The sequence below is a fragment of the Chaetura pelagica genome, unplaced genomic scaffold (genome assembly GCF_000747805.2).
Source record: "Chaetura pelagica isolate M959 unplaced genomic scaffold, ChaPel_1.0 scaffold66, whole genome shotgun sequence".
Lineage (NCBI taxonomy): Eukaryota > Metazoa > Chordata > Aves > Apodiformes > Apodidae > Chaetura > Chaetura pelagica.
The window spans coordinates 1011233-1034960 of NW_009953811.1; positions in this window are offsets into that span (position 1 = coordinate 1011233).

Here is a 23728-nt window from a genome sequence, read left to right on the forward strand (position 1 = left end):
GCAGAGCTACGAAGATGATTAGGGGAGTGGAACATCTCCCTTATGAGGAAAGGCTAAGGGAGCTGGGTCTCTTTAGCTTGGAGAAAAGGAGACTGAGGGGTGACCTCATCAATGTTTACAAATATGTAAAGGGTGAGTGTCAGGAAGATGGAGTTAGGCTTTTCTCAGTGATGTCCAGTGATAGGACAAGGGGTAATGAGTGCAAATTGGAGCATAGGAGTTTCAAGGTAAATATCAAATATTTTTTTTTTACTGTGAGAGTGACAAAGCACTGGAACAGGCTGCCCAGAGAGGTTGTGGAGTCTCCTTCACTGGAGACATTCAAAACCCACCTGGATGCGTTCCTGTGTGATGTGCTCTAGGTAACCCTGCTCTGGCAGGGGGGTTGGACTAGATGATCTTTCAAGGTCCCTTCCAACCCCTAGGATTCTATGATTCTATGATCTTGTTGTTACCTTGAGCTTACTTAGCTTAAAAATGACCCTGCTTGGAGTGTTGAGGCTGATCTGATGAACTCCAAAGGCCTTTTCAACCTTTGATTGTATGATCATTGGAACAAGGGCTGGAAAGTGTCATAATGAGAAATCTGTAGAAGTATTTTACCGAATTAACTTAATTTAAAGCACCATGATACTGTGAAAATCAAAACAATTACCAACACGGGTATGACACATTTTGGGACTGAAGATGAAAATAAATGAGGGATCATGAAGTCCTTAGCTTATATTTGACAATACAGTACAAAGGCAAAAAAGCTCTCATCAGTATGGCTTCAAAGGGCCACAAATAATAGTATAGTTAGAAAGCTGGTTGTTCAAAAAAATCCCCAAAGGGAAAACAGTCACTTTCCCCTGTTTTCCAAATCAAATACACAGAGCTGTTACTGTACAAGCATTTGGTTAAATTTATTTGTCTATTAGCGCTTAACCTCAAAGCTTCCCTCTGCAGATGGATTTAGAAAACCTTTTGAAGCCCTAAAAGATTAGGACAATACACAAAGTATAAGTGTTTATTTTACCAAATGGAAACTCTGAAGGTATTCCTCAAAACTTGTATTTCAAATATCTATCAGCATATATCTGTCTGGATGGATAATAATCAACTATAGTAATTAACAATTGTATTTCCTTTTGCCCAGATCAAACTCATCAATTTCCAATACCTTTATGATATGCAGGATATTTCCTGAGATAAATCCTCTTCTTCTCCATAAGGTCCTCCAGCTGAATACCTTTTAATAAGGCAGATTTGCAAAGGTTGTAGGAAGAAAGGAAACCTCTCTTTCTTTGCCTGATTAGACTGTAGAATGGCAACTGTAGCACTCCACCAACTCTACCCAAACTGGCTATCAGTGCTTTGGGTAGATACCTTATATTTAATGAATATAATGTCATTGTTTATTATGAAAGTTATTTTTATATATAGGTCTACTGTCTATAAACCAAACAAAAGTGACTAGATCATATATCTACAACAAAGACACATTTATTTATTGAATCCCACTTTTTTTTTTTTTAAATCCCTGTAACAATATGTCTAGATTGGACAACGACATTCTTCCCACTAAAACTTCCACATAAGCAATGCAATGACATCTAGGGGCATGGCTAGGTCCTGAAATGTTTAGTATACTACTGTTTTTTTATCAGTATCTTCTTCACATAATCAAACACTGCTATTTTTCCCTTTAACCACGAACTTAAAGTAATTGTATTTTTTGTCAACTGTTAATTTAATTTGATTTTTTTTTTTCAGCTTCCATTTGAAAAAGAAAAATAAAAACTTATGACTCCTAACAGTTTCCTTCAAAAGATATTCTTCAAAGCATTTTTATTAAATGCATGTATATTTATGAATAAGTAAATAGTATTTCTTGTACTAGAATTTGTTTACCACATTAACACACAAAAATTTGCTCTCTCAGGTGCATGTTTTCATGAGTTTGCTTTTAAATTTAGAATACATTCTAGAAAGAGTCAACGGATTTTTTAAAAATATTGGTCTTGCTTGACAAATATATATTGGAAGAAATGTCTTTTAGTTCATTAACAAGGTCTGTCTTCTATTTTTCAGGAAAAGTCTAGTTCAGCAACTTGAACGCTAAAACTGTTAGTAAGGGAAGCCTGCTTGCACATGTAGCTGCAACTCCTGTAAGACAGCAGAGATCTTATAAGGGAATATACTTTTTAAAAGTGTCTGAAGCAATTTAAATATGATCCATGAATGACTCTGCAGTGGAGTAGCCCCCTAACCTTTAACTCTTGTGACATTAGTCACATCTCATCTTGACATCCATAATGGGATATTCTCCTATTCAATTGCTTAAAAAAATGTCCTGTTTGACTTCCAATTGACCTCTGGTGAGAGCTGACCTCCTTAAAAGGGTTTAACAGTTGTAGATTCATTCATCTTTCTGTAAGAGACTAATGATGGATGGAAATTATTTCAACAAAGAAGAAAAAAATATAGCAAAAAATATTTCCTGAAATTTAAATAATGAAATAAATGTTACTGGGCTTGCTTCCTTCTACTAAGCTTGCAGAAGTACTTTATCCCAAGAAAACACAGGAAACAATTCTTGGGCATTTCTCCAATCTACTGAAAACCCACATTATTACAGGGGAAAAACAAAAAAATCAAAGGAGCAACACATTTGAACTGAGAACCACACTGATAGTGAGACACGTGTTATTTCTCACCAAAAAATATCTGAAATGGTATTTTGTCATGGTTTCTTGTCTCTCTCCTGCCTGGCTCACCAATAAAGGAACTAGCCCCGTGGCCACTCACCCCCTGCTCCTCACCCCACACACACACTGATGAGGACAAAGCTCATGGGTCGAGACAAAGGACAAGGAGGGTTCTTCACCCATTAAGGACCCGGGCAAAACAGACTCAATTTGGGGAAAATTAATAATTTAATATTAATCAATCAAACACACACAGGACACAGACAACACAAAGAGCAGGGCCCCTCCCTTCTTTCCAGGCTCAAATCACTTTGTTCCCGGTTTCTCTCCCTCTTTCCCCCCAGTGGCACAGGGGGATGGGGATGGGGTTTAGAGTCAGTTCACAGGCTGGTGGTTCTTACCATTCCTTCCTCCTCAGGAAGAAGGATTTCTTACAGGCCTTCCCTGCTTCCCCATGGGGTTCCTCCCATAGGAGACAGTCCTCCATGAACGTCTCCTTCATGAGTCCTTCCCATGAGTCCGGAGCTGCTCCAGCCTGGGCTTCTCACAGAGTCATGGGTGCTTCACAATCAAAAGCCCCTGGTGCCAGGGTCTTCCAAAGCTGTGTAATCAGACTCCCCTGGCAGTAAATCCACTGGCCACAAAATCCAAGTCCAGTGGCCAAGTTCACCCCTCCTGGTGCCTTCAGGGAATGTCCCACCACATTCCTCCATGAGTGCAGGGGGACAGCTGCCATCTCGCCATGGGTTGCAGGGAAACTTCTGCTTGGGCACTTTCCTCCCCTTCTTCCTCACCAACCACCACCACCGCTCTCCTTCCCCAGCATAGCTTTTCTCCTCCAGCACAGCTCTTCTTCCCCAAGTGCCTCTCTGCTCAGGTGTTACAGCTGTTCTTTTGTATGTTAATCGCTGAGGCGCATCTATTGTCTCTCTAATGGCTTCTTGGCTGGGTTTGGAGCAAGGGGAGCTTCTAAACTTCTAACTGAAGCCACTCCTGGGACCCTTCCCCTGCTACCAAAAAACCCCACCACACCAGAACATATTTCAAAACACCATTCTCTGCAATCCTAGCAAGTAAAGTATATAGAAGGATATCTTAAATGCCATAAATGCACATCTGATAAATAGTAGCTCTAGAACCTGGAATAGCCCACTGTGAAAGCTTTTAATTAGAGAAAAAGACATCACAATCTTTCATAACATTCCCCAGTCTATGAGTGAGATTCTGCATTCAGAAATATAAAGGAGATCAGCACCGGGATCCACAGCAGTTGGTTTGTATTAATGAGCAAGGCCCCCAAAAATTGATCCTCAGTTGTCCATCAGGACAACAATGTTTCTCAATTTCATGTATCAGAAAATAATTACAGCCTTAAAAAAAATCCTACAGCTAGTAGGATTAATACCAGTTCAGCTACATAAAAATAAAAGGACACTACAAACCCACTAACAGAGATCCTTTACTAAGAAGTCAAATACAAATTAAAAAGCCACATATGAAATGTAATTGAAGGATGCTGAGCTTATTCACAAGGGTTCTCATTCAAATGAATTATTTGAAAGTAGAACACCATTAGTGTGTGTCATTAGAACAGAAGTTCAGCTGGAAAAATCTTTTTTGTATATTGAAAATGTATTATTTTTTAACTGATTACAAGGGGGAAAGACAAGGATTTTTTTTTATGGGTTTTTCTGTTTGGGTGTAAAATATGATACCATCTATTGGGCTAGAAGTCTATGATATGGGAAACTGTAGAACAGAAAAGCCAGGAAATTCTAAAACCTGCTCAGTACTACACTGGATTGATTCCTTAAAGACATAGTGCCAGCTACTGGTGCTGACTATACACAGACATTGTGTGTTACTTAGATACCTACTTGACAGGAATTTTGAAACTGCTGCCTAATTAATAACATTTAAATATGTGACTTTTGAATTTAAAAAAGGAAAGCGAAGCAGCCTATTTTTATTCTCCTTTGGTCAACAAATTCCAAAGCAGGAACATGTCTATTCCCATCACATTGGCAGAATTCTTTCCTCTCTTGGTGTGCAGATACTTACCGTGATGACTCAGAAGATGCTAAAACCTGGTCAAACAGTTTTTCTAATGTCATATAAGGCAAAATATTCTCATCTGCTGTAGACTTTTATTGTATTTCATCAATCACATGTAACCCAGCATACCACAGGGAAAATGGGGCCTTTAAGAAACAGATTTACTCCCACACAATAAATTTATCAAGGCCTTTGTGTGAGCAACCATCTTTTCACTATGCTCTAATGTGAAATCTGGTTATTTCAGAGGGTCAGAATTTCTGTCTTCCTCAGCATGAAATTGTCTTTAGTGTCATGATGAAGAACACACAGATGAACCGTTTTCTCCTGTTGTGATAACCCTTAAGTTTTTTTGTTTTACTTGAAAGATTTTCAATTTCCTTTGTATTCATTCTCTAGAAAAATCTTATCAAGTAGCAGCTGTCTTAGTGAGTCATCAGAACTAGAGTGTCTAGCATCAATATTTACCATCTTCAGATGGCATAAATAACCATAGCTCCCTTAATATAAAATGTACTGTGTCAATTTGTATCAGGAAAGAATACATAGTGGGATGTAATATTCCAAATAAATTCAAAAAGCCTGCTAGAAGAATAATAGAAAATAACAGAGAATCACAGAATGGTTTAGGTTGGAAGGGACCTTTAAAGGTCATCTAGTACAAACCCCAGCCATGGGCAGGGACACCCTTCCAGTAGATCAGGTTGATCAGAGCCCCAACCCAACTGACTCCTGAGTGTTTTCAGGCAGGGTGTATCCACCACTTCTCTGTCAAACCTGTTTCAGTGGCTCACAATCCTCATTGTAGTAGTTTGCTTCCTTATAGCTAGTTTGAACCTATCTTATTTCAGTTTATAACCATTACCCCTTGTCCTGTGGCAACAGACCCTAGCAAAAAGTCTGTCCCTACCTTTTCTTATAAGCCCCCTTTAAGTATTGAAAGGCTGCAATAAGTTCTACTCAGAGCTTTCTGTTCTCCAAGCTAAAAAACACCAGTTGTCCTCATAGGAGAGGTGCTCCACTCCTTTGAAGGAGAAATGTGATTGTTTACATCAAATCCTATGACTTAGCGAACTTGGGGAATTTTGATTGTAAGTTAAAGAGCCTCTCTCAGAGCAATTTTTCACTTTAAGAAGCTCCTGCTTTACTATGTTAGATCCTATGCTCCTGTGTAAAAACTAAGCTTTTCCAAGCTATTTTTAAAAATAACCATTTGATTGCACCAAATAGCCTGAAATATAAAATGAATAATGTGGAAGATTGTAACTCTCCTTCCCTCCCCCCTCCCAACTCAAGTCTCAAAGCATTTTCTGTTTTGAATCTTTGGAACAAAAGAAAATAATCAAAATCAGCTATTTTTGTTCACTACAAGAACAGCAGAAAACAATTGAATCTATAGTTTTAGAAATATTCTCCAGAAGTCTGTGGCTGTGAAATAAAGGAGAAATTCTAATTTCTCAACAACTGTGAATACAACCAACAGATACATTGATTCCAGTCTGTGCTCTATTAGAAAGATGATACACTGTATTTCTGTATCACAGTTTGTAACTAACTAAATATGCCTAGTTTTTTAAAGGGACAGAAGCTTTTCAATATAAACTAAGATAAACATATATTTATTGTTCTTGCCAACTATCTTATTTAATGAAACCTAATATGAAAACTTATTTAAATAATCTGTTGCTGTGTTTAGTTTATAAGATACAGAAACTACCAAGACATTAAGAAATGCCTGACAGAAGAGGACCAGTACACACAGGGGGAAAAAGAAAAAAGAAAAAGAAAAAAGAAAAAAAGAAAAAAAAAAAAAAAAAAAGAGGCAAGGGGAGGGGAGGAAAGAGAAGAGGATCTGTTGGGAGAATGATGTGCTAACCTCTGCATTCTAACTTAAATCTGGATCTCTTGTTAGTCATTAAAGAGTAAACAAAAACAAACAAGCAAAGACCAAAAAACTCCCCACAAACCCAAAAACAACAGTAGAAAAGACAAAGTAGGTTCATGGGCAATATACTAAGTGCATCAGCTACTCTCATCAAGATATATGTAATAAAGTTTTAATTAGTAAAATTGTGAGGTTTTTGGTTTTTTTTATTTTTAAGTCTAAGTTATTTTAATGGTTTAAAGGCAGTAGTCACCTTAATGGTAAGAAGGGTAAGTCACCACTGTGATTTAGGAGCCTCCATTCCATGGTCACCTGAATATTTATGCATTTAATGCAAACTCAGGAACTCAAGGCTAGTTGCTTCAGGTTACAGGGGTTGTTCAGAGCTCATTTTTAGTATGCAAGATCAGAAAATTAGTTTCTATGTGAAAAAAACCCACATAATATCTCCAAATTATTCAAACTCCAGAAGATTGCTGGGGTTTTTCATGAAGAAAATATATGGAGGTTGTCTGCCTGTACACCAGCAAAATGTTTCACTATCCATCTTTCTTTATACAGTTTTCTGTTGTAGGGATTTTGCAGGATGCAGAATACTGTCTTCACTTGATTTTTCTTTCTAAGGAATCTCTGTGGTTCAAAACCTCCTTGTCCAGGCTACATCCAACAGAGAGCAAATCAGTCATGCATCTCAATCCTTGGAAATTACTTCCCTCAGGAGGGCTGTCAATTTCCCTCCCCATTTCATAGAATCATAGAATCCTAGGGGTTGGCAGGGACCTCGAAAGATCATCTAGTCCATTGCTAGCCATTTATATAGCAAAGATGACACCATGTTGATGTTACTATTAAACTACTAATCTTTAGGAATTTTGAACTCATATTTATGCATCATGAGATGTTTTTACTCTCTATTCTATAAATTGCACTTATTTCCCAAGTGTCTTTAGGTGTTTCTCTTGCTAATTGCCTACTGCAACATATCTGCATGATAGGAAGTGGACAAGTTTGGGTATTTCTCTAATCTTACTAATAGTTGACAATTCTTTTACTGTCATTGAGCTTCCCCCAGGAAGAAAGGTAAATGCATCATCTCCCTGCATTCTTTGCCTAATCACCTTTAAACATTTCAAACAAACTTTAAAGAAGAAGAAAGTATTAACAAAATTATATTCCTATAAATTTTGTGAAAATAACCATCTGCCTATTGTAAAAAAGACTTGAATTAGCAGTTCTGATGTCGTAAAGACAGATCAAATTCAGGCAGGTAAGACTCACAGATCAGCCCAGCAGAACTATATATTACACTCAGACAGATGGCTGGCCTGCCAACATGGCAATGAAGAGTGTGTGTACTTCTGGATTAGCAGCAGACCATGTTAAATCTTTCCCAATTGTTGCTCTGTCCTGCCATGGTTACAGCCACAACCAATGTTCAAGATGTATCTAGTAATCTAACCAGGCGTGTTCTCCTTTATTTGAATTGAATACAAACAAAAAGGAAATCTTATTTCCAGAAATGTATCAGCTAAGAATGTAATTCATAGTCCCTTTAAGAAAAAGTAGATACAAAAGACATACTGTTGCAGATTCTATTTATATCATGTGAATTGTAAATCAGAGTGTGATGATTAGCTCAATAAGTCAGCAATATATTTGCTGAGTTTGTACTTCCTAAACCATTTCAACTTCAAGACAGTAAAATGTGCCTTATAAGAAATTTGGAATCCCATTTTCCCTTTACCTAATGTGAAGCTAATGGTCATTAAGAACACTGCACAGCTGCTGAGATAATTATGTTTAGAGGCTCAGCTTCTTTCATTGGTCATTGTAAGTTACCATAATTGCAACCCTTAGAAGCCATTGCATGACAAGTGAAGACATGGAAGTTATACTCCACAGTGGAAAAAACTGTGGTGAAACAGAAAGAGGCTGTTTGGCAGCATCTCACCTGACAAAGCTGGAGACTAGCAAGGTTTGCTCAGCCACCTCTTCCTATTCCTTCTTTTAGACATTTCCATTTCGTTAGGAAAGGAGAAATACAGATCTGTCTATGCTGATTTTGTACTGAAGGGATGCCCAGCATCCTCCTGAGGACACATTTTCATCATTCTTTTCTTCACAGAGTGGTATAGACAGCTTCTTGCAGGTTAGGCTCCGGCTGACACCATTACTGGGACCAGCCTGACACTTCAGGGATGGTGTCCACATCTACAGTGGTGTGAACTGTGGCCTGTTGCATGGTGTAGTACATACAGGATATAATGACCTGTCAGACTATGCCGTGTATAATGGGTGACTACACTAAATTAAATGATCATTCAACATGACCTTATGAAATCTGTTTATAAAATCATAGAAAAGTTTGGGTTGAAAGGGATCTTCAAGATCATCTAGATCCAACCCCCCTGATTGGCAGGGACACCTCCCACTAGACCAGGTTGCTCAGAGCCCCTCTATCCTGGACTTGAACACTTTCAGGGAGGGGGCATCCACGACTTCCTTGGGCAACTTGTTCCAGTGTCTCACCACCGTATTAATTGTTTATAAGCTGCTTAAACAGCTTTCCTTAGCTTTCCTATCAAACCATCTTTAAATCAAACCATTGTACTCCTTTCAGTTTCCTTCCAGACTAATCCTAAACTGTAGAGGTACAAAGCCCTGATCCAAAAGCAAATAATTCACAAAGGTGTATCTTATTAAATTATAATTAATTTAAAATTCAGTTTCATGTAATATTTGGCTTCCCACTGAAAGAAAAACAATATTAAGCAACAGAGTAATTTTGTTGTAAATCCTGTGTGGTCCACCCTAGGATAAAAACCTACTGCTGCTACAGAGACCTGAGTAAGGAGCAGGGTAGCAAATATATCATATTAATTCCCTTGCACACAGAGTAACAAGGCAAGTCTCCTACCCAGTGCACACAAGTGGCATAGTGATTTTGGTACTTACACCTTTGCTGAAAAATCAGGGTTGAAAAGTCCTAGTCATTATTTATTTTTAGGTCAATTTAGAAAAGGCTGTGTTTCTACAGCTGAAAGTTAATTATTTATTTCTCATGGAAGTGGTTTGTAGATCGTGTGCCCTGTTTGCACTGAGGGGAAGCACAGTAATAGCAACTGGGGGATGAAGAGGGAAGATGAATTAGAGAATTCCTTGACGCCTAACTTATGTATAGAGGGCCCTCTGGCTGCAAGGTGCTGTGTCACTAGCACAGAGAGGAGCTTGTAGTAGGTTGTTTGAATGGGAGAAAAAAACCCATGGATTTCAGTAACCACTGAGAAAAAATAAAAATAAAATACCCCAGCGATACAAATAGGAACAATAGTTCTTTTCAGATATTTAGCTCTGCCTAATGCTTAATTACTGGAAAGATCTAGGAGAGGAAAAAGCAAGAAATGTAGCTGTGATGTATAATGGAAATACATCACTGTAGTTCCAGGTTTCATTCTATTATTTCTTTCCATAAATATTGAATTTTTTAAAAGTAAAACCTACAAACAGTAACTTTTGGGGGCACTGAAAAACTGCTGTGAAAAGAAATGTAAATTAGTGTGTATCCCTTTGTCAGAGACTATAATTATTTTTTTAAATCGTTTATCAGGTTTTGTTATCACACTTTTTAGACTTCATAGTGATTCACACTGGAGCAATAAAGTCAGCCCCACAGAGAAAGAACAAAGGAATTTTAACCAGATCTTGACAGTGAATTGTGGGCAAATTGAAAGAACTACTGAAAGCCAAAGGTGTGACTGAAATGGGAAAGCATCGCTTTGACCTCTGCACTTGTTCGTTTAACTCAGAACCTCCTAACATGGGAGGATGCAGCACAAAATGTGTAAAATACCAAAACAAAAAAACATCTATAAAATACTAAACAGTAGGTTTTGGTTGGGTTTTTTTGTTTGTTTGTTTGTTTTGGGGGGGAGGTGGGGGGGTTGGTGTGTTTGGGTTTTTTTCTGAATTAACCTCTCCATTACACAGGTTTATTCCTGTATTTTCAAGGTCTTGTTATGCTTTCAGGTGAAATTACAACTTTTGCAAATTTACCACAGTGGGGCAAGCAGTTTTCTAGTTTTTTATTATAACTTCTTTAAAGTAGTTTGTTTGCTTGCTTGTTTTTTACTTTTCACAGTCCAGGTCTAACATTTACATTTTAATGGACAGTATTTATAAAAAGCTTTGACTAATATTATTTAAATGTATAATTTCAAATAAGTTTTACCAAGGCATTTTCTAGTCATTGAGAAACTGGTTAAAGAGTATAAAATATATATTACACCTGATCAAATGTGAATAATTTTTTAGGGCCTGACCCTGCAGTTTCTACTCAGATGACCTATCGAAATATTACTGGAAATTTTGTCCCAGAAAGCTCAAATAATTTTTGTTTGCTTGTTTCCTAAGTATAGAAGGTTATGATGCAAGTCTTACTAGATATCCTTAAAGGCAATGATAGTAATTTGCACCTAGATAGGAGATGATATAACCTGAGGGCAGATTAAGGTGGGAACAACAATCTTAAAAATACCCCAACATATTAAGAAATTGCAAGGTCATTCGGAAATTATATTCTGATTCACATGAATTCTAGTACACAAGAGCAGGTCATTTATTGCAAAGTTAAGGGCAAATAGCATAAATAGGTTTGTAAGACTCTAACTGTGTATAAAAATGTTTGCTACTAAAGTGATTAGTAATGCATTATGACAGGGAAGTAGTCATCCTGTACATTCTTTACCACATTCCAAAATGGATGGATCATGATGCAGTGTGCAGTGTGATTCCCTACCACTGTCTGATGGAAAATTCATTCAAACAAACAGAAAATTTCACCATTATTTCAATGTCTTTCTATTGAGATATTAACTTATCAGCAGGGGAATTGAAAAAGAGGAGACAGAGGCCCAGAATAAACTTTTTTTCTCTCAAATTCTCTCAAATGGTTGCCTAGAAGACTGTGATTTTATTATTTTTTTCCCCCCGGCTTTTCTGCTTTACCCAGTTCTTGGCAAGAAAACAAGAAAAATTCTTGTTTTCTGTCCTCACCATGGTCCACAAAATAACTTTTTCCAGGGTCTTGCTCAAGGACCCTGTCACCTTTCTAAATCTTAATCACACAATCAATTAAGCCATATATAGGGCATTAGCTGATCCCCACCACATATGTTGTGGTGTAGTCTTCGTTCTAGTGCATGTATAGTGTAAGCAACATATGCAGAACTGGGAAAACCAAGAGAACAAGAGATGTGTATTTAAAAATAAACATAAGTAAAAGAACTATGGTAATTTCAGTGGTGTAAGGGAAACTATTACATCGTTACTGGATAATGCAAAATTCATTAGAATAAGTGGAAAGATTTGCAATCTACAATAAATTATTACTTATAATACCAAAGTGAAAAAATCTATGTCAAATTTTAAAGAACAAGGATTTTCTCTAGTAACCGAAGTATTTTATAATGCTATCGCTATTTTGAATGTATTTTATATGAGTTAGGTTTGATTTTTTACTTTCTCTGAATGTCCAAAACTTGTTACTGAGACTAAAATGAAAGGCTGCTATAATACTACCTTGTCTGTTAAAGATTAATGGACTTGAGTCTAACTAACCAGCTACTGATCATGACCATAAATCATGTCTTCCAGCCTTTACAATTGTTATAAAGTTGCCAGTATTTAGTAAAAACAACTAACCAAAACATAGAAATACAATGTGTAGGTAAAAGAGATCACATATATTGTGACAGAACTCCAGAATGAATGAAATAGGATTGTTTATGTCTTAATTTCTGAAGCAGTGAAAACAGTAATGCTGCATTTGTGAAGTTATTCTATTCCTTCATAGGATATGTTTCTTACCCTAAAACCCAGCCACACTTTCTAAACTTCCCAATATAATTCTATAGATTGTTGTCAGTAATTCTTGGTTTTAGAGAAAAAATATAAAGGGACTATTTTAATTAGATAAGCCAACTCTTATTAATAAACATTTACTTTTAAATGGTTAAATAATTAGATAGTTTTATGACCTCTTTGATACCTGTCTAATGATACAGAAAGGACAAGAATATCTTGAGATGTTGAGGAAATGACTGGATTACACAGAAAGCTCTACAGGTGAGGCAGAATTTATGGAAATTTATGTAGCTTAATTGTTAGTAGATGTCATAAAAGCTGTGGGCCTTTCCATAAGACCTAAACACACATGCATCCTGAAGGAACATCTGCTATCAATTCTGCGTAGTTCCTTCCCATGCCCTTAAGCATCAGATATCGGAGTACTTACCATATGCCTGTATCTTTCACATTTGACAGCATACCCTGAAAGCCAAGTCTGCAATGCCACATCCTCAATGCCAAGTTTATACAAATTGGAAGAGCCTTCAAGGTGCCAAGGATGTGTATACTTCGGCTAATTGAAGGCCTTTGGTCTTCTTTGCCCACCAGTGTTACAATCTTCCCTACCCCCTTTTGCCATTGGAAAAACACTGTTGTTCAGTGCCACCAGCAGTGAATTGCCTTTCAAGTACATGCACACTGCAGTTTGTGCCAGCTGTTGGTTCAGCTGAGTGTTATGTGAAGGTAATGAACCAAACTTTTAATAGGACTTTTGGAGAAAATAATAAAAATGTTAAAGGAGAATGTTTTCTCCACTGGCTTCAGCCAGTTTGGAGACTGGATATTTATTTGCTGTGCAAATGCAGGATCAAGTCTGTCCATACATGCATAAATAATAATTACGTGTTTACATTTGGCTTGTTCTGTTCTATATAAAAAGAGACACCAGAACCTCTCTTGCATGGTGCTACAGGCCCCATTATTTGGTTTATACAAGTAACGGTTAGCATAGTTCAAAATAACAGTTAATATAGTTAAAAGATTTAAAAATACTTTGATGACACTTCATTTCACTGGTAAATTTAGCTGCATGAATTAGATGGCCCATTCCAGTTTTTAACAACTAAGAGATTAAAAATGAAATGTATTACTTAATTGTAAATGCATGTTTACTGAAACTTGTATTATAAAAGAGGTTATTTCCCCCTGAAATGCAATTTATTCTGTACCAAATAGTCTCTTACCTCAGCTTCAATGAAAATAATATCTTCAAATATATTATAAAAAGATTGCAGGTCAGATTGTGACAATTAAGGAAGTCACTGGCAGTTCCTAAACATTTCCAGTAACAAATTAGACATATTTCACCTAATATCAGCATGAACGTTTTAAGGTTCTTGCAAGGTTCTTGACTTCAGGTAAAGTTTGAAAGCCTACGTTGGGATCACAAGTCTGACAGATTTCCATTGCTTAGGTACCATTTTCTAAATAAAGAAGCAGTGAGCCTTTGAATAGAGAACAGTGTGTCCATTCTTTGCAGAATAAAGTACCAGATCAAGCTGACTGTATTATTAGCTCTTCCTTCAAAGTAAACTTGGTCTTTTTGGCCATTTCATTATTTTTCTCCATCTTCCCAACAGTTGTATTAATTGCCATTACAAATTTCTGACATTCAAAGCTAGAAATTACAGACTGGAAGCTGATCAATCCAAACAGTATTTTCCTGTTACATTATTCAAACATACAGAGAATGAAAAATCAGGTTTAAAAACCCTCTATGATTCACTGTTATTTTTATCAAATAAAAACAATTCGTCAAAAATTTACTCCCAGCTTTTTGAATCTTGATGTGCTTGCAGCTGGGTTGTCTAAAAACACATGCTTAAATATCCTGTTGCAGAGGACTTGAGATCTAAGAAGCGAGCCATATCTTCCTTTAAAAACAACACATGCTTGAATTTACAGTATGTCTATAATACTTGCAAGAGTATTGAAAGCAAATGCAATCTGATAATTATTATTTACTGTCCTGATTTCTTGGGTGAATAGGAAGGCACAACTCCAATGCCACGGGCAAGGACAATTGTTCTTCGGGAAATCTGAAAATCAGTAAACCAGGAAATTATTCTGGAAATCAGTGAAATAGGAAGAATTTTCTCCCACAGATTAAGATATATCATGTCCATGTTGTATTCTGTTGTCACTTTGGCAAGAGTTGCCTCAGTGAGGAAACACACTGTGGGAAAATCCTAGGAAGAAAATCCTCAACTCAAATACTGTTGGAGACTTCAGCTACCTGTCCTATCCAAGTTGCACCATCAGAGTCTCAGCACCCAGCTTCTGTGGACACTGAGGGCAAGATTTGTTCCTCCAGTTGCAGGTGCCTGTTTAACAGTTTACCCACCCTAGGTTCATCCATACTCAGGGAACAGAACTAGGCACCTTGAGAAGGCAGTTTGGCTAACAGGTGGATGTAGTGACCTTCCAGAGATTCAGCCTAAACTGCATGGAAAGGGCTTGCATTTTTCCACTGATACAGTAAGAGATTTAGGCTCCTAATTCAAATGTCTTAGATAGTCATATTTATGTGTAACAAATAACTATACAGCTAGTAGTATTGAGTGATTTGTGATCAGTTAACCTACTCCTGGTACCCATCTTGTGGTCTTGTTGCTGTTCCAGTACACAGCTTACAACTAAAAGTTGGGGTAAGCATGTAGCCTTATGAACTAACAGTGCATTTCTGAGAGGGCTACATTAGCAATAAGACTATGAAACAAATCACAAAGCAATCTGAGAGAAAAACATTTTTGTGTAGTTCCTGTTTCACTCATTCACTGACAACTGTAAGGGTCACATGATCTCTTTTTCACTATTTATCCTCATTTTGTCTTCCTGATCTGCTGCTTTGTACTAAGAACAAACAAACAAAAATAGATATTTATATAACTAATAAAGTAAATTGGCACCTAATGGTACAGTTCATCATTCCTAAATACCTAAAAATGAAGTTGGCTAACAAAATGCTTTAAAAAAATCTAGCTTGACATTTTCTAAAGAAATTATCTGCTCAAATTATTTGTCCCTACAGTGATTAATTCAATGAGAACTGATTTCAGTGGATATAGTGGTTAGAAAGTACAAAGATTTCAGTAGGTACACTTCTCCTATTTCAAGACTAGTAAGAATAGAGATGAGCATGTCCTTAATCTGATCAGGAAAAGATGTGCAACCACAGAGGATGTCCTATGTCCCATAATGAATTCTGAACATGCTGTTATCTGTGATACCAATGGGAAGAATACAAGAGCTTTCACATACCTTTGCCTTTCTCAAAGCTATCTGGACAGAAATAAAACATTAGAAATAACACTCATTATAATGTAATAAATGTATTATATTCATGGCACATAATGGAGGTTTGCCACTGGCATCACTTTTTCTGAATCATTACATAAATTTGATATAAAACTGCATTCATTATCGACACTACCATGAAATTATAGACACTTAAAATCACTGAACATAAAACCAAAACTATTTTAATTATTAATTGATGACTGAAAGTAAACATTATCAATGAATATACCAGTGTGGCTTTGAGTGGGAAAGGCATACCTTTTCTGTGATTCAACTGTAGAATGTTGTGCATGTGTACTAGAAAAATTCCATGTATAAACCTTGAAATGTATGGAATGTTTTGTGAGTGTGTTTTAAGAATTCCTTCCTTAAATTGTCTTCTGCTCTATGGTTTGTTTTTCTAGAGTGTTTGGAAGGCTTTTTGCAGTTATTACGTGAAGTCCTAATGCTGCAAGTACCTAGGATAATGTTTACCTTCACAGATAAGAAGAAAGTTTAGTGATACCTTAATTTGCAAACTTGCAAGAAGGCCTATTTGGAATAACTGACTAACAAAGCATGCATTTTTCCTGAACCTCAAGCTTCCTTATAAAACAGGCTTTCTTCTCTTCTGCATCTTTGAAAATATACAAAAGTGTAGTTAAAACTAAATGTTACTTTCCAAGGGAGCTGCAAAAATTACTGTTCCTATAATTAATTAGTATTCTTTATTAGTGGAATTCGGGGGGGGGAGGGGCAACTAAAAACTTTGAAGTCATATGTAACGAAAGTTTCATTTTGGAGTGGAAGCTCAGTTCTATTCCTAAAATAGAATCAAGCTAAAATGAATTTTGGCATATAAGTACTATCTCTGACATTTGATACTCCACCAAATAATACCTATTCACAGTTAATTGTCACAGAGAGTATGAAGTACAGGAATGGGTAAATATAAAGACCAATATATAATAAAAATATTAGTAAGTGGAGAGTGCTTAATAATATAGATACAAAATCCTCTGTCACCTGGCAAGAAATTAACATCAAGAAATCTTTTTATACTCTCTTCTGCAACTCTGCTTGGTGAGTCAGTGGAGACCCCAGCATTATGAGCTGCCAGATTTACCCTTGGCACTAATTATTTTTCCCCTATTTCATTAAGTTCCAATTCTTAGAGTTATTTAAACAGTTTATCTTTATGTTACCACAGTATGAGCCACATAAAGCTAAAAGTCTATTCTATATTTCCTGTCTTTTCAATATAATTAATGACTGCCGAATTGTGGAAAATTGTTCCCACTTGTTTTTGTAACAGAGAACATGATTTTTTCTAATGGTTCTCAAGTTGTTATTTCCTATTACCAAGTCTTTCAGAAGGCACTTCTTATTCCTTCCAGATCTCCTTTTTTACTATTACTTGGGCAATTCTCAACTCTTTTGTTTTAATAACAGTTAAGTAGTCTCTCTAACCTCTGAGCTAATTAATGAGCCATGGGGGATACTCTATATTGCAAAACCATAATGATCACTTGAGACCAACATCTGAGCCTGGAAGGGTAATAATATCTCCAAAACATATGGCAAAAGGATTAGCCTTCCATCTCACAGTCAGACAGAGTTCAGATCTATTCCAATTTATCAGTATGAATAATTAAAGCTTATTCTGGTGAGGCTACCTGTGTTGTTCATAACAGTTTCAATGGAAAGCAGGTTTAAAGAGCAATAACACTGGATTATTAAACTCTTTTCCTACCTGCTGGAAGGACCAAAACTTCTTAATCCCCACAAAAACTGTTCAACGCAACACCTTTCATATATCTGATACTTTATTTTTCAACTGGCTTGCTGAATCTGCATATGCCTATAGTGATGGTGTTGGCACCAGGGAACAACTTCTATTTATAACATCTTCTGTGACTAAAGCATATTCACTTTAATAAATAAGTTAATGATTATGCATTACTTTTTTCTTATTGCACTTTATCTGTAAATCCCAATGCACTTTAAAGATAAATCCTTCATCACCATCCTCGAGAGAGGAACAAATGGCAGTAACTTGCTTAAGGTAGCATAGCAAGTGATTATATTCTAGCATGTCTTTGTTTCTTGAACCTCAGTCTGTTGTTTGCTTTGCCAAACCATAAAGCTTTTTGCTGAGGTTTTTTTTGTGCAATGCTAATGTAAATTACTTATTTTTATAACTGCAGAATAAAGCGTAATAATCTGTATTAAAGCTAAACAGCCTACTGAAAGCTGATATAATTATTATCCTAGGAGTCCCAGGAGAAGACTATAAAAGAGACATGGCAGATATGATTATCTATGCAATTAAAAGCATAAATGATACATTAGATGCCAGGCCATTAGCCTGAGAGTACTTATAGGTTTAGTTCTTCTTTAACTGTGGGTGGTGAACAGGGACTTTCTCTTAAATTAGATGTTCAACATCTCCAGAAATATTATTTTGGAACAAAAGGAAAAGTAAAGACCTCAAATTCACCTCCTGTTCTAAGGTTAATTTCTAAGAAAATAGAAGAGATATTTCTATGTGTCTGTCTGCCTATGCGGCCTCTAAATAAGTCTGGAATACATTGACCAATTTCAGCTGAATCTGACAGGCTAATAAATGTTTTAAAGGTGTGTTATGGGCTTTACACAGAAAGACAGTTTGGTAGAGAACTACAACCCTTACAATGAAACTCAGATAAAGAGTTCAGGTTTTCAGTAATATGGTAAAGATATAGAAGAAATTATTACTGCTTCCACCAGCTCTTTTTATCCCTGTTAACTGTGTTGTCAGAACACCAGATACATCACTCCACAGCACTGGTCCTGGAGCTGCATAAAGCCTTTTTCCTACCTGTAAAGAGAGGTTCTCACTCTCCTTTCCACCTGGTTTTATATCACAGACATTAATTTGCTTGGGTAATTATTTAAAGAAGGAGCAGCCATGTGCATGTGCTCCCTTCCTGGTGATGAGACAGTTAAATATAGTGAGAAGGCAATGACCTATCTGTTCCTTAGACATAAGAACTGAACTTTGGCATGATTTGTGTCTTTCTAGGAAGAAGCGGGAAGAGGAAGAGAGTGCATTTTATAAGCCCATCACCACAGTAAATGAGCTATTTTCAAAGGGACAGGAATGTTCTGCACCATCTACCTTGATTTATCAACAATATACATACAACTACTTTGCATACTAGGCACTAGGTTTTACTTCCAAATGCAAAACATCCCATTTTCTAAAGTTCTTCAGGAATATATCTCTGAGGTAAACGCATTCTTAATACATCCAAGTAGTGCAGATGGCCTTGCTTCCAAATGCCCTACACAACATAGGCAGCTGAGGAAGAATATGGGACTCACAAGAATAACAGTTTTTCTAGCCTGTTGTCTTTGTATTTCCAAATCCTACTCCAAATTCCGTTATTATATGCTGGTCAGTCTATATTTTTATGTAGGTTAAACTAGAAACTGAAGTACTTATTTCTTAATAATTTTTAGTGCTGAGCTTTGGCATTCATTCAAGTTTGTCTAACATGAGCAGTTTGAATGCTTTTAAAAGTTACATGGTTCTATATCTTTATGCCAATATTGCTGGTATATTGTTACACATTTTTATATACTTACATATTATTATTATAAAGTAACGTCAAGCACCAATGGACCAGGAAATGCAATATGTTGTTGCAGACTGGGAATGATACTGGAAATATTTTACATCACTGTTCCTGGATATTTAAAACTAAGCCTTTACTAAAAATTCTGAAAGCCAAACAACATATTGTAGGTACTTAATATATTTTATATATTTCCGTTCACCAGTATTGCCTTCAGAAAATCTTAGAGATACTGACTTAAAGGACTGATTAAAAACAGCCAGTGATAATTTCTCTATTGTCACCAGAAAACAGGAAAAGAAAAAGAAAACAAAAAGGGAAAAGGAAAAAGAAGGGAAAGACATGTTTGACCAACCTTATAGCCTTCTATGAGGAAGTAACTAGGTGGATAGATGATGGTAGAGAGGTAGATGTGGTTTATCTTGTAAAAAGGGAAAAAAGCATTTGACACTGTCTCCCACAGCATCCTCCTAGATAAACTGAGCAAGGTAGTCTTAATGATCAGGTAGTGAGGTGGATCATGAACTGGTCGAAAGGAAGAAGTCAGAGAGTTGTGGTCAGTGGGACAGAATCTAGTTGGAGGTCAATGGTTAGTGGAGTCCCTCAGGGGTTGGTACTGGGACTGGTACTGTTCAGTATTTTCATCAACAACATGGATGAGGGAACAGAGTGTGCCCTCAGCAAGTTTGCTGATGACACTGAACTGGGAGGAGTGGCTGACACACCAGAAGGCTGTGCTGCAGTTCAGCGAGACCTAGACAGGCTAGAGAGTTGGGAAAGGAGAAACTTGATGAAATTCAACAAGGGCAAATGTAGAGTCTTGCATGTGGGAAAGAACAACCCCATGTCCCAGTACAGGTTGGGGGCTGACCTGCTGGAGAGCAGTGTAGGTGAAAGGGACCTGGGGGTCCTGGTGGACAGGAGGATGACCATGAACCAGCAATGTGCCCTTGTGGCCAAGAAGGCCAATGGCATCCCGGGGTGTATTAGAAAGGGTGTGGTTAGTAGGCCAAGGGCGGTTCTTCTCCCCCTCTATTCTGCCTTGGTGAGGCCGCATCTGGAGTATTGTGTCCAGTTCTGGGCCCCTCAGTCCAAGAAGGACAGGGAACTGCTTGAAAGAGTCCAACACAGAGACACAAAGGTGATTAATGGGGTGGAACATCTCCCTTATGAGGAAAGGCTGAGGGAGCTGGGTCTCTTTAGCTTGGAGAAGAGGAGTCTGAGGGGTGACCTCATCAATGTTTACAAATATGTTAAGGGTGAGTGTTAGGAGGATGAAGCCAGGCTTTTTTTCAGTGATGTCCAGTGATAGGACAAGGGTCAATGGGTGCAAACTGGAACACAGGAGGTTCCATGTCAAGATTAGAAAAAGCTTACTGTGAGAGTGACAAAGCACTGGAACAGGCTTCCCAGGGAGGTTGTGGAGTCTCCTTCACTGGAGACATTCAAAACCCACCTGGACATGTTCCTGTGTGATGAGCTCTAGGTAACCCTGCTCTGGCAGGGGGGTTGGACTAGATGATCTTTCAAGGTCCCTTCCAACTCCTACGATTCTGTGATTCTGTGAAAGGGAAAAGGAAAGGGAAAAATAAAGAAAGCTGGGAAATGAAGTGTTTAATACAGATTTGCCAGAAATAGCAGGAAACACTTCCAGGCTATATTCATGTTTTGATATTTCCTGTCAACATGTGTCAGGAAGTAAAGTTTTTTTACTGATAGAAGTATAACCTAGAAGGACTAATCATAGAGGTTCATGAAGAAGTGCAGTCAAGCCAAATAATAAAAACAAAATAATTGCTTTTCCCAATCCCAAATGATTAAGCTTTTCCAGAGAGCAAACAGCTGTTCCTCTACTTAGATTTAATCATTTTGCCAATGTCCTCCTTTAACATCACACACAATAGTAGCACTTTTTGTAAGCATCCAGTCAAGAGTTGAAGAAGGGGAAGAAGAGTCAGGAGTGCAGGTTGTACTCTTCCAGCTGGAGGTAACTCATGCAGGGGTGGAAGAAGCCTAGCTATGAAATTTTTTGCACTACAGAAAGACAATTCTGGGATAACTTTATGTAGGTTTTGGGTTTTGTAACCTCAAGTACACAAGAAAGTTTTTTTAAAGGTTTTACCCAGAAAACTTCAGGACACAAAATCATATTACAGTCACTTTAATACCACATATTTCACTCAGTATCTTTATAGTTTCTGTTCTGTCTGCATAAATCAGATCCTGCAATAATCATCAGCATATTAGGATTGCACAGTAACAGAATTTAGCAAAAAAACACGTATGGCTAAGCACCTTAATATATATATATATATACACATACATATATATATATAAGAAAACACTAGCACAGTTTTAAGAAGTATCTGAGGAAACTGTATATTACCCTCATCCTTAATCTGCTTGGTTATTTAGGAGGATGACTACTAGCTGGTATCAGCACACTAGCAAAACTAGTGTTACTATGTTTCAGAATCATAAGCTTTTAACACTGTTAAATAGTAATTCAAATATAAATAATTAAAATTGTTTTTAAAAATTATGCACTGGATTGACCTCTTCTTACACTCTGATTTGCTCAGTTTTTACAGGGGCTTTGTTCTGTGAATTATAGTACGAATTGCATATTCTACAAATTAATATTTAACTGAAAAAAAAAAAGTTAGTAACTATGTCTTTGACATTGAAATAAAAAACACAAGGTTGACTGAACTATTCATGTTCCTTTTTAATTTAATAAAACCCTGAAATTCACAGAATGGCTAGTTTTTTCTTACAGAGTGCCTGAGAACCCAGAGGAACTAAGCACAGAAGCCATATGCAACTTACTGACAGTATATGTAAACTTGATTAAAGTCTATATTCCAGCTAGGAATGTAATTGGGCCACTCTCCTCACTTTTTGAGAGTCAGCCTCAGGCTATTCTGTGGGGCTTCTGGGTAGCTATAACATCTCCTCTGGATGCTGTTTTGTTAGATTAACCTTTGGTTCTCAAAAGGTCATATTTTTATTCATTTTCTGAATCAAACCACCAGTGCATTCTCTTAGGAGATCTCAACACAACCCTCTGTATTAAGCAAAGGAAATTGTTCATATGCTTTCCGCAAGTTTTCTTTTCCAAATATATATATTGACCTTATAGCATATCTAGCCTGAACACAGTTTCATTGTAAAGCATATGTGAAAGGCAAGAGCTTCTTTTCAGAGGCAAACTATAAAGAGCCTCATGAGCTCTGTCTGTAGCCAGGACTGCATTACCAGTTTATTTATAGCTGTCTAAAATGGGTGCTTTTATTTTAGTCATATGCCCATCTTCCTGGAATTCATAAATGAATATAAGTGAGTGCACAAGTTAAGCATTACCTGATTTTCTCATTTTCCAAGGGTTTGTTTTTTTTTCCTGATAACTCCAGAAGTTTCCAAAGAATCAAAGCTATTTTCCTACCGAACCCAGCTACATGAAGCAGAAAGCAACAGGCATGAGCCAGTAAGTGGGTGCAACACTTCTTCATCCTTGAAGAGGACAATATCATTTTTTAATGTTTTATGAGGAAACATTTCTGACTTCTTTTTCATTCATAGAGGAAAGAACCCATTTAGGGGATTTGCTTACCCAGATGTAACAAAAATCTGAATTCAATTAGTGGGGTGGAGAGGTGGGGGGGGAGGTGAGGAAAGAAAAAAAAGAAAAAAGCATTTGTGTGCTTTACTTTAGAAGACTATTCAGAAAATTATGGCCCAGTTCGTAAACATTTCCCAGCCTGGTTGGAAACCTGGCCTCATGGTCTGACCACTGAATTTTGTTCTCTTGTTACCAAATACAGTTACAAACTTTGCTAGGAATTGAGATACAGCAGGAAGTTGGACAAATGCTGTAGTGGATAGACCTCAAAACTGGAAATCAGAGGACCTGGATTTATTTCTGCTCCTCTGCTACTGATGGTTGTGTCCTTGGAAATAGATCTCTAGTCTCTGTACTTCAGTTTTCCCTTCTTCAAAGTGGGAACAGTCCAGCCATCTTCCCTATAAAGTGCTCTCAGATGCACTGATGAAAAGTGCTATTGAAGAGTAATTTATTAATTCAAACAAGCTGTTATATGTCACCTTCATATTGATCAGAGTGGTTTATGCTGGCTTCAAAGTAAACTATGTTTTAAATTAAATAAAATCAAGACTGAAACAAAATGAGCAAGAATATTTCTACATCCTTTCAGCTTATTTAACTCCACATGTTTAAAATCATATAGTTGTCTCCATTCCTGAGCTATGGTGGTTTGCTAAGTACTGAGACCCCT